Consider the following 13,334-nt stretch of genomic DNA (forward strand, 5'->3'; position numbering starts at 1 on the left):
AGGTGGTTCATCTATTACAACATATGGAGAATCTGTTTGAAGACCTATTTTAATATCTCCAAATAATTGTTCCACCTGTTGTAATAAATGTTTTAGATGTTGGTATAAAACAAACCAGTATCAAGACTGTTTTGATAGCATCGTTCTGGTTGTTCATCAATTGCAACAGTTTATTCATTTTTTGTAACAGATGATTCATCTATTCCAACTAATGAGTTATCTATTGGAATATTTTTTTTGTAAGGTGGTGTATAAAAATTTATTGAAAATTTGTCTTACCTTTTAAAAAAATTTATGCAGACATCAATTGTAATGTATTTTTTGTTTTTTCTGTTGTTTGTAGGTAAAATATGTCTCCAAAAAAAAAGAAAGTGAAAGTGGATCAACTTCTGACTACCTAACAAAAAATGCTAGAGTATAGATGGATTCAGAGAAGCTTTCTGAACAATCTCAGTCAGGAAAAAATGAAGCTGGGGAAAGATATGAAAATGATGTTGAGGGAGATAGAGAAGGGTTTGTAGAGGGTGAAGAGAAGAATAAAAGTGAGGAGAAAGAAAAAGAAAAGAAGAAAGTAAAAAGTGAGAAAGAGGATGATGATCAAGATGATGATAATGCATCATCAATGGGATGTGAATTAAGAACGAAATCCCGATATGATCCTGTTAAAACTATTAGTAGTGACAAGTTTCAAGTTGATATGCCAATAGATAACCCTGCAGATTTAACGGGTGATTTTGTACTTAACTTCAGTTGGGGAAACACTTTGATTATTTTAGGAAAACAATGAAGGAGGAAAAAATAGACAAACTTTTTAAGAAGAGCTGCTTTGGAAACTTTCTTGAGCTGCCTGAGGACAACAATGCCCATTTCTAAATAAGAATGGTATGTGGTCTTCTCAAGAGCAGGATCAAGTATGTGGGGGATGATAAATATTCGAAGGAGGGGGCAAAAAGATAAATGAAATCTAGATCAACTACTGTGGCATGCCAGTTTGTTTTGGAATGAAAGAGTTTGTCATAGTGACAGGCTTGAGATGCGATCATCCAAAAGAACCTCTCATCAAAGAAATACCCCACAAAAAGTCCAAGGCAAGTAGGACAACCAAACCACTACCATCAAATAAAGGTAAGGCATTGTCCAAGCGATCACCCACCAAAACCAACAAACGCAAGGATAAAATAGATAGGTTGTTGGACATTGCTGGACGTGGCTATAGAGCTATGATGTTGTTAGAAAATATCAAGTATGAAACTATACCAAAGAAGTACAAGGATCAATTGTGCTTAGTTTACTTTGTCCATTCCGTTATATTGGCAAGAGACATCAAAAAAGTCATAGAAGATGATTTGTTAAAGCTAGCTGAGGATTTTGAGAAATTTAACAATTATTCCTAGGCTATGACAGCTAGAAGTTGACTGTCAAATATTTATTGACAAAGCAATCCCCAAAGATGATCACATTATAATGCTTTCCTTGGGCTTTCATGGTAAATTTAATCAATATTTGTTTACTCTTCCATTAATTTATATTGAATAATTATTACGAGTTTTTTTTCTTGCTTCCTTTTTACATTTTTTAGGCTTGGGAATTTGAAGTCATTCCTCCCATCCAAAAGCAGGTCAAGGATTACTCGGATAAGGATTCTCATCCAAAGATCCTTAGATGGTTGGCTGCAAAGAGCAACATAAGAATTAAGGAGGTTGATCTCTTTAACTCTCCGGATGATACAATAATTTTTCTTTTAAGAAAAATAATTTGAGTCAAAGAAAGATTGAAATAGATGGGTCATCTGTTGCAACAGATAGGTCATCTGTTGTAACAGATTACCTATCAGCTGCAACTAGTGCAACAGCTAGGTAATCTATTACAACAGACTATTTATATTTCACAATCGATTACCCATCTGTTGCTTTGGTTCTTTGAACCCGAGTCAACAGATTACCCATCTACTGCAAATTATGCAATAGATGGGTAATCCAATGCAACATATGGTTAATTTGTTGCCACATATGAATCATCTGTTGTGACCTAAAGATCATTTATTGCAAAAGTTATCTGTGTTAACATATAACCCAACTCTACAAATTATCATATGATTTAAATGTATCTATTTTTTTATAGGTTGTACATCCATGGATCGTACCTACTGAGTAGGAGTTGGGATGACTTCTTTTATTACTGTAAGTATTGTTAATACAATAGCAGACCCAACGGTGGAGTTAATAAAAAAGGATTGGCTGGAGCAACAACCATAAGAAGAGAAGTTAGGAAAGGTCAACCTAATGTTGAGGCTCTTCATGAACAACTTGATGTAACAGATTCGGGTGCTGCTTCTGGGGTTGTTGCTGGTGGAGTTGTTGATGTTGGTGGCAACCATTCTGATACTAATGCTGATGCCAGTCGAGATGATGATCATGTTGATGCTCAAGAAAAAATAAATATGTTTGAAAACACCCTTTGTAAAGGTATCTCTCACCCTTACATAGGTCCTTCTCACCCTTACATCGGTCCCTCCCACCCTTATAGTGGTCCCTCTCTCTTCTCTTTGCCCTTATGTTCTCATTACAAATGCAAAAAGTGCATGGATAGACAGGATAAACTCATTTAAAAAGTAGAGGCTATCGCTAAAGCTATCGAGGAATTAAAATCCAAGAGGGGTTTCATACCATCCAAGAAGATGAGGGAGCCATACACTCCTACAGTAGCGATTAAGAAGAAAAAAAGAGCAATTAGACAAATACTCTCCAATATGAAACCAAAAACAGTTACAAATCCTCCCTCTCCAAAAATTGTTGAAGTTCAGGATCCATTGAAAAAGGTGGACATATACGCGGAACTTGAGAAGAAACAAAAGGTTGTTCTGTAAAAGACCACGAATCCCAAGCAATGTGTAAAAGATTACACCATGCATACCTTTTCCCCCAAGACTTCAAGAATATGAAAGATATGCATAAGTGGTACATGGACAAGATAAGTTTACTTTTCCTAACCTAGCCTTCTAATATACTCCATAAAGAAGAAGCTACAAGACAGATGTGTTATCTGTTGCAATAGCTGGGTATTATGATGCAACTGGTGGTGGTTCTGTTGCAATAGATTACCCTTCTATTGCATAAGTTATGTTAGATGGGTAATATATAAATAGATTCAGAGAACCCTCTACAACAGATGAATCATCTGTTGCATCTTTCCACTTTGTTTTTATTTTTTACAAATACTAACCTATTTAAAAATTATCTTCTTATATCATAGTATGTTGATGAAATTCTCTACCTCATGAGGGGTAGGAAATTAGTGTATCCAGATATTTATGATGCTTCCGATAAGATAATGGACCTTAATTTCTATAGTAATTTCAAGAATAGGTACTGTGAGCTCTTTAAGCTAGCGTCAACTCCCGGTGACTCATGATTTGATTCGTTAGTTTTTGGGTTCTAATGGGATGAAGATATGATTAAATATGTTAGAGAGAAAAATCCATATCTACACGGTAAGAGCTAGGCTAAGGCAAAGAGAATTCTTGCAATCATGAACGTGAACGTCTAACATTTTCTGGCTCTTGAGATACAATTTACACCTAAATAGATGTTATAACTTGTAGTTGACCTCTTAGTTGTAGTGCAGCCTCCCCAATCAGCATTCAAATATCCATATAACCAGCAGGGTGATTGTGAGATAATTCTGAGCCCATGATGTAAAGTTTCTTTGATGTACCTGAGGATCTTTTTAACACCTTGAAGATCTTTACTATTTGGAATCTACATGAATTGACTCGTTATATTTACTACATGAGTGATATCAGGCCTTGTGAGTGTCAACTACTGAAGACTTCCCACAATCCTTCAATAAAAGATACATTAATAGAGCTTCCAACAACTTCATGTAAGCTATGTTTTTGTGCAAAAGGTGTATTTATTACCTTTTCCTGTATCATATCAGTCTTATTAAGAAACTCAGTAGCATACTTCCCCTGACTCAAGTGCAGTCCACCTGGGAAGTACTTGACCTCAATTCCTAGAAAGAAATGTAAAGGATCAAGATATTTCATAGAGAATTCTCTTTCAAGTTTAGCGACCACCTAAGACATGCTTTCGATCACTTCCTGTGATAATTATATCATCCATATATAGTAATAATAAGATAGTCCCTCTGTTACCATGTAAAGTACACAAATAGGGGTCTGCCTTGCTACAAGTGAAACCAAAGTAAAGCAAATACATACTAAATCTATCAAACCATGCTTTAGGTGCTTGTTTAAGACCATACAATGCCTTCTTTAACAAATAGAAATGAGTTGGATACCTGGGGTTAATGAATCCTAGAAGTTGACTCATGTATACTTCTTCTTGCAAGTGGCTATGTAGAAATGCATTTTTGACATCAAGTTGTCTGATATGCCATTTTTGAAGTAACAACTACCAACAGAACCACTCTAATGGTTGTATACTTAACCACAGGACTAAATGTTTCTTCAAAGTCTATTCCTTTAAGCTGAGAGAAACCCCTAGTAATAAGCCTTGCTTTGTACTTGTCAACAGCTTCATTCGCCTGCAGTTTAGTCTTAAACACCCATTTGAAGCCAACTAAGTTCATACATGCATATTTAGGTACTATTATCTAGGTCTTGTTATTGTGTAGAGCATTTATCTCATTCTGCAAAGCTGCAAACCAATGTGGTGACTTCAGTGCTTCATTTGTTGATTTTGGTTCAAGAGACACATAAGGTAAAGCAGTTGATTTTTCCTTGTATTTGGTGATCGTGTGATGCCTTTGTGGTTCTAGTGATATCTGACCTACACTGTCTTCTATAAGTGTTGTACCTGTACTATCATCTTGTAGATTAGACACTGAGAGTGATACAGGGTGTGGCATGCTAGGTGGCTCAGTAGCACCTCCTATTGCTTCAGTATTTAAGAAGTCCAACATTTTATAGGACTCATTTGCAGATATGGTACTAGAATCCCTATCATCATCAACAAGAGTGGCTAGAACAAGTTTTGTCGGTGTTGTTTGGTTATCACCAGTTGGCAACATAGGCTCAGTAGGTGTTGATTGATTAACCACATGACTAGAATCCATGTCATCATCAACAAGAGCGTCTAGAACAGGTTCAACCGGTGTTGTTTGGTTATCAATAGGCTCGCCAGGTGCTGGCTGATAAACTACATGAGTAGCCTGATCCTCAACAGTTGGTTGAGTTAGCTTGCTTCACCACAACTGGCAACACTTTCCTTGGAGTGACTTTAGCAGAATTATATTCCTGCGGATTAGTAAAAAACTCAACAAAGGTAGCTAAGTGAGGTGAGACATCAGTTTTAGCTTGAGACTATATTAGTTGTACGTAAGGTAATGTACACTCATAAAAAATGGCATGCCTTGACGCATAAACTCTCCTTGTTGGAGGATGATAGCTTCTATACCCTTTATGTAGATTGCTATATCCTATAAAAACACATGGATAAGACTTTGGGCTAAACTTAGTATCGTCCTTAATGTACGAAAAATATCTACTTCCAAACACCTTCAAGCTATTATAGTCAGGTTGTGCACTATATAATTTGACAAAAGGAGTTACCATTTTCAGTACTAAGAAAGACAGTCTATTAATGAGGAACACATCAGTTAAGAAGGCCTCTACCCATAGAAAAAAAAAAGTAGGTTATCATGAAGTAGCTTAGTAAGTCCAGTCTCAACTATATGCTTGAGCTTTTTTTCAGAAATTCCATTCTATTCACAACTTTCTAGATACTTAATGAATTCTATTTTGATGAATTCACCACCTCCATCAAATTGAAAAATCTTAATAACGTTAGAGAATTGTCTTTCTACTATTTTTTGAAACTTGAGAAATACATCAAAAAATTCAGATTTCTTTTTCAATGGATAAAGCCATGTGTATATTGTGTTATTATTTACAAACACTACATAATATCTCATGTGTTGAGTAGATTCAGCAGGCGTAGGACCCGAATATCACAATGAATTTTCAATAAAGGTTCCTTCTCAACAGGCTTGTGTATAGATGCAAGTCCATCACAGATGCCTTTGAACTTTTTGATATATTCATCAACCTTTTTGTTTCCCAGCCTAACACTCTGCAATTGTTGCTTGAGCTGAAATTCCTTATCCTTTGTTACTTGAAGATAGGCTTCTCTCAAGCATTCCCATATCTCCTTAGCAATTGAGCAACCTACTCTGAGGTATATTCTTTCTTTTGTCAAGGTACCTGAGATCTAACTCGTCAACAGTACATCTTTCTCCTCTCAGTCATCAACATTTTTACTATCTTCTTCATCTTTCTCAGTACCTATGACCACAAGTTTCTCAGCAGCCTTTCTAGCAGTTGGCTCATTCATAGTTGGTTTTTTCTCCTTGATGAGATAAGTTAATCTTATGACTTGGATCAACTGCATCATTGGTGTTCTCTATATGAGATAATTTATTGGCTTAAGTTTAATAGAACAAGAAGCAATGGGGTGGTGAAGGGAAGAAGTGGAAAGAGAATTGGCAGAGGATGTAGAAGGAGCCATTTTTAGGATTTGAAATGTTCAGTTCTCGGTTTTAATATTTAATCAGCATAAAGAGCTTAATTCACTGATACCATGTAGAATTCTCAAGCACAGTGAAGAGAATCAAAGTATATTTATGATGATTAAGGAGTCGGGTACATGCTCCTACTTATAGGAATTGAATACAATGTAGTTTTAGAGCCCTAGCTATGCCAATATTGAAGACTTAGAGTTGTATCACTAGGCAACTACATATACAAGTAGATGTTTACTACTATTAGAATACTAGTATAATTATAGATGCAAAGCATAGGCTAACTCTAACTCTACTAACTCTAACAGAATCAGCTACCCTATTAAAATCATACGCTCTCTTTATCTTCTATTTGATCAGTATCTTCAACACCTCATTCTCTGTTTTAAGTGGATACATTCAAAGATAGTGGGCTAAGCACGAATCAACAAGATTTCCATATTGAAAAATAGAATAGTATTAGTGAGAATTGATTCGAAAATAAGAAATAACGAATTCATACAAGGGGGTTTTATCACTTTTATAATAAGACATTCATCGTCAAGGCGTGGACGACTGATATGGAATTTACAAGAGATGAGTTGTACACGGTCCCTACTTGGGAAAACTATCCGGGCTTGATTTTAAGTACTGGAGCTCAAAGAGGCTAAGCAAGATAGGGAGTTTAGTTAGGAAGCCTCTTATGGTGGACCAACATACTAAAAATAAAGTGGGTTTGAATTTTGCAAGGCTGTTAATCGAGGTAGAGATGGATTTTGATTTATCGAAAAAAGTTTGATTCCGCAATGAAAAGAGTGACTTGATTGAGCTAAGAGTGGTGTATGAATGGAAGCCCTTATTATGCCAATACTATAAAAAGTATGAACACAGTGATGCAAAGTGCAAAAAGAAGAATCGAGTACCAACACCAGTGCATACAAGTCCAAGAAGGCAGTCTCAAAGACATGAAAACCATATGGCAAAACCTAATATTTTTCATGTATTGCGTGATAGCGAATCAAGCAAGCAAATTCATGAAGATGTAGGTGGACAAGGGAGAGGAACTGTCATTCCATCTAAAGGGAATGAATAACATAGTATGATGGAATGTTAGGGGCTTGAATAGCCCCAATAAGCAAAAGAAGGTTAAGCTCCTTTGCAACAACCAATCTACGGGGTTGATTGGTTTATTGGAAAATAAAATCAAAAGTGACAAAATAGATAGGGTAGCACAAACTATGTTTGGTGGATAAGAGTATACTAAGAATTTGGGAACTCATTATAATGAGAGTATATGGATGACTTGGAGACCTGATTACTTTTAAGTACATCCAGTAAGCATTAATGAGTAGGCTATATCACGTATGAGGTGTTGCGTGACTCGAAGAAAAAGATGTTCTTATTAACTATGGTGTATGTTTTTAACACAAAGAGTGGTAGAAGAGCCTTATGGAGCTATTTAAATAGTATTAGTCGGATTTGTCAAATACCATGGCTAATAGTTGGGGACTTCAACTCAGTCCTGAAGGAAGAGGATGGGATAGGAGGTAATAAAGTTTCATATGGAGAGGTTATTGATTTCAAGAAATTTGTGGAGCATTGTGAATTAATGAAAATGCCTCAAAATGGTAGCAAATACACATGGAATGATAGAGGAGATTGTAACACCCCGATTTGCTGAATCGAAATGCTACACGGTGCTCATGACCCCGAGGGACCACAAGCTAACCTATGACTGATATCTGTACCTGTATACTGCAAATCATGATATAATAATGCGGAATACATAGAACTGTAAGGCCATAAGGTTCAACTGAATAAAATCATGTGGGTGAAAATACCCAAAACAACTCAATCTGAAATCTAAGTCTGAACGTAAATCTGAACATAAATCTGAATGCCTCTAAACTATCTGAATAAGGAGTTGAAGGAACATGTCTCCAACTAACTCCGTAAAATTGAACTGAAGAAATAAATAAATGAATAAAATAATATTATCCTCAAATCAATGAGGACTCATTGTGTCTCTGCGACTGGAATGCTACCGCTACTGCTGGGCTGGAGCTCGTGTCGCGGAACCTATGGTGTAACATGAAAAGAAAGTACCATAGCGCAAATGCGTCAGTAGGCTAATACATGAATTAGCTTACAGGTCATGCTATCGAGTACTGAGTATACGAGGAAGGTAGGCAGAACATAAAGGGTTTCATGCATGAACAACACTGACTGACTAATATGAATGTGGGAATGCAAACACACATATATAGAAACTGGGACCATGAATACGTGATAGCATGACCTGTAAGCTAATACATGGTTTACTGATAATTGTCATGCATGATACTGAAACTGATAGCATGGACGACTGTATCTGACAGTCCTGTATATACTAAAATTTGAAGAACGCCTTGAGTTCTTTTATTGAGACTGATACTGAAACTGTGGGAAGTAGTGTTTAACCGACATGCCCTATGTATGCCGTTATGGCTAAGCTGGGGTCTAATCTCTGCCCCGACTGGAGGGGTGTCAATACCATGCCACGGGTAAGGACAGCTTGTAAGTGACCCTTATCTAACGGGTACTCAATGAGAACGGTGGGAACCCTAAACTGACGGGTTAAGCCACCTCATCAACCCTAATCTGACGGGTTAAGATGTCTCAACCTACGCTGACTACGTAGTTCTGGAACACAAAGATGACTACTAAGAATCACACCCTGAACTGGCGGGTGAGTTCCCATCCTTGGGTTCACTTGGTTCTAACCTCTACTCCCATCTGGAGGGACTGGACATGAATAATTGACTGTGCATAACTTAATCTTACTGAATTCCGTTGACTGGTGGAATGTTACTGATATTTGACAACTGACTAAGATCATGAGGTTTTCCTGAGTCACATGATTGACTGAAGTCTATGAAATCATAGCTTGAGTTCAGATATCGTGAAACATGACATGGCTCTAGGCACACAGCTATAGTTTTCGCGTACAAGTACCCCCAGGACTCGATAGGAGGAAACTGACATACATGACATGACTTGATCACAAGATTTAAGTCCACAATTCACAATATCATAAGTAAGGCTTTCATAATAAGAATGATTCTCAACAAACTATCACATGATCAGGAATGCACACAACATGTATATACTTGCATGGCTTCAATAACATGGTCATTCCATATCGCAACAATATCATGAGCATCTCATACAACTTCTTCAATTCAAGACAATAGCATGGGGATCACGTTGAACATAAACTTAGAACATGGAATAGTCATTTAGGACTTATTATGTCATGAAAGCATGATTTCTATTCCCTTAGGTATTTTCATAAACACCTTACATGCACATCTTAGGCATAGGTGGATTCATCAAGATTACAAATATTCAACCACCAATTTCACATATTTATACGTTAAATACCACCATATCCTTATAATAAATATACAAAGATCCAATCTTAGGCATCATCAAACTCCAACCACATGAACATCAACTACCAACAATATAAACATCATAATACAAAATTTAGAAGATGGTTCTTGAGATTCATGGACGAAAGGAGTCGATGAATCAACTCACGCATACCTTAGAAGGAAGATTCTTGATGATTGACGGAGGAATTTCCTTGAAATCGGATCTTTAAGCTTAGTTACGCAACCCTAGTTATTTTTCTCTTTTAGTGCTCTTGGATGATGAGTTTTGAGATGATAATAGGGTTGTAATATGTTTAGAAGCTATATATTTCGTAGGGTTAAGTTTAGGGACGTGTAAGGAGTGTTAAAAGACTTAATTACCCTTAAAATAACTCAAAACGGAGTGTTTTTGGCACCTGGAACTAACTTAGGTGGCGCCCAAGTGATTGCCTAAGCTAGGTTGGGCGGCGCCTAACCAATCGCCTATGTTTGGGTTGGGCGGCGCCTAACCAATCGCCTATCCTTACTGTCTCTCACGAAAATGGGCATAACTTTTCGCTCGGGAATTCGATTAAGGCAAAATTGGTATCGTTGGAAAGCTAATTCGATTCTCTACAATTTAGTGGGTCTAAATCAACCAAAATACCACATTAACATCGAGTTATACTCATTCAAAGATGAACCTTGCCAAATCGAACACTAAAACTTGATGGATTCAAAAACTCTTAGCTTTTATTACCTTAAGTGACTCATATGAACATGCTTAATGCATTATAAACTATCCTATCACTAGGATATTCATTGTAAATCATGTAATCAAGTATGAATCACAGGATAGGAGATTTCATACGTAGGAATACTTATTCACTTCCTAGCTTAGAAACATGCGGGGTATTACAGAGATGTACGGATTAACTCCAAAATTGATTGGGCGTTTATTAATAGACTTTGGCTCGATGACACGCCACCTTATAAAACAACTTTTGTTCTGGAAGGGATCAACGATCATTGTTTGGTGAGCATTAAGCAAGTAAATCAAAGAGGAAAGCACCAGTGGATTTCAAATACTGTAATACTTGGTCTCACCATCCACAGTTTCTTGCAATAGTGGAAGAGACAGGTCAAGGGTCAGATGATGTATCAAATTGTTAGTAAAATGAAGTTACTAAAATATAGCCTAAAGAAGTTGAATAAACAGGTCATTAAAGGTGTTGTGACTGAAGCCGGTAAAGATAGAAAAGCTTTGGAGCAAATACAACTAGCATTGCAAGTAAATCCCACTGATAAAAACCTACAGTAACTGGAGAAGCTCAAGTATCAGAAATTCAAAAGAAGTTCTTATTTGGCTGAGGTGTTTCTTCACAAAGAAATAAAGCTACTTGGTTGAGACTTGGGGATGATAACACTAAATACTTCTTCTCAGTCATTAAAAATAGAAGGTTACAACAGGCTGTTTCTCAGTTGTATGATAAACAAGGTGTGTTACAAACTGCCCTGAGAGAATAACAACTATAATGATGGACTATTATAAGGAGTTGCTGGGGAATAAACCTGCTCACATCATTAAAGCCGTCAGGAGCTTTCTTGAGAATAGAGTAAAACTGTCAACATTACAACACCTAGTAATGGTTCAACAATTTACAGATGAGGATGTAAAATAGGCTATATTCAGTATTGATAAGAATAAAAGTCCAGGACCGGATGGGTATGGAAGTGACTTCTTCAGATCTTTATGGCCTATCATAGAAGAGGACCTTACGAAAGTTATCCTTGATTTTTTTTAAGAATGGAAGCATCTTGAAGAAAATTAATTCTTTTTGATTCCAAAGGTTCCTGTTCCTCAAAATGCTGGCCAATACAGGCCAATATTATGTTGTAATGTGGTCTATAAGACTATCTCAAATTTGATCTGCAAAAGACTAAAGGAAATTATTGGTAGTCTAGTAGCTGAAAACCAAGCAACATTTGTTCGAGGAAGATCGCTTGTGCATAATGTCTTGATATACCATGATCTTCTAAGGAATTATAACAGAAAGACCACCCCGATATGTATGATGAAAATTGATCTACGAAAAAAGTATGATATGGTCAGTTGGGAGTTTGTAGAGCAAGCACTACATGGTTATGACTTTCCAACATCTTTTATTAAGCTGATAACGGTGTGGGTGACATCAACCAAGCTTTCTGTCAAGATTAATGGAGAGGAGCATGACTATTTTGATGGTAGAAGGGGTTTGAGACAAGGGGACCCATGTCACCATTACTCTTTGTATTGGTCATGAAATATTTGTCAAGATCTTTGAAGAAGATGGCTGAGTTACCTGACTTCAATTTTCACCCAATGAGTAAAAAGACCAAGTTGACACACTTGGTCTTTGCTGACAATTTGATGTTGTTTAGTAAGGGTGATACCCAATCAGTAACTAGACTGATAGATACATTCACTTATTTCAATAAGGTGACAGGTTTAGAGGCTAATATGAAGAAATCTGATTTTTTTGTAGGAGTAGAAGACTTTGTTCAGGAGGAAATTATGTTTATGGTAGGTTTCTCCAAAGATACCCTACCTATAAGGTACCTTGGGTTACCTTTGTCTTCAAAAAAATGAAGTCGAATGGACTGCCAACTGTTGGTAGATAAAATCACACACAGGATCACAAGTATCTACTCTAAGACACTATCCTATGCAGGGAGGTTGCAAGTGATAAATGCTGTATTATTTGTTGTCTATAACTTTTGGGAACGGTTTTCATTCTGCCACAAGATGTACTAAAAGAGGTAGACAAGAAATGTCGATATTATCTATGGGGCAACAAAGATGACAAGAGGAAAATATCACTTGTGGAGGGAAAAGGTTTGTACACCAAAGAAGAATGGAGGACTCAATGTAAAAAGTTGTAAATTGTGGAATATAGCAGCAGTAGGGAAATTGATTTGACAACTTGCTTACAAAGAAGATGCTCTCTGAATTAGATGGATACATAGACTTCATATGAAAGAGTGTGATGATATATGGATTCATTGCCCTCCAGCCGATTGTAATTGGTACTGAAGAAAACTAAAACTCAATCAAAATGTGCATGACTAGCTGGTATAGAGAAGGGATATACTGTTTAACTGAGAGTGGTGCATACTCGGTAAGTAGAAGTTATCTAAAGTTGGTGGGGAATATGCAAAGAACTAGAGAAGCTAATTTAATTTGGAATTCTCTTATGCTTCCCAGACATAGATTCATACTTTGGCTAGCAAAACAAGATCGACTATTAACAAAACAAAGAATGCAACTACTATATATCCCTGTGAATGATGAAAAATGTTGCTTATGTGACGAGGATAAGGAGGAATCCCAACTACACCTTTTCTTTTAGTGTAGATGGACAATCACTGTACAAGAGG

Source organism: Capsicum annuum, chromosome 7 (assembly GCF_002878395.1).
Source record: "Capsicum annuum cultivar UCD-10X-F1 chromosome 7, UCD10Xv1.1, whole genome shotgun sequence".
Classification (NCBI taxonomy): domain Eukaryota; kingdom Viridiplantae; phylum Streptophyta; class Magnoliopsida; order Solanales; family Solanaceae; genus Capsicum; species Capsicum annuum.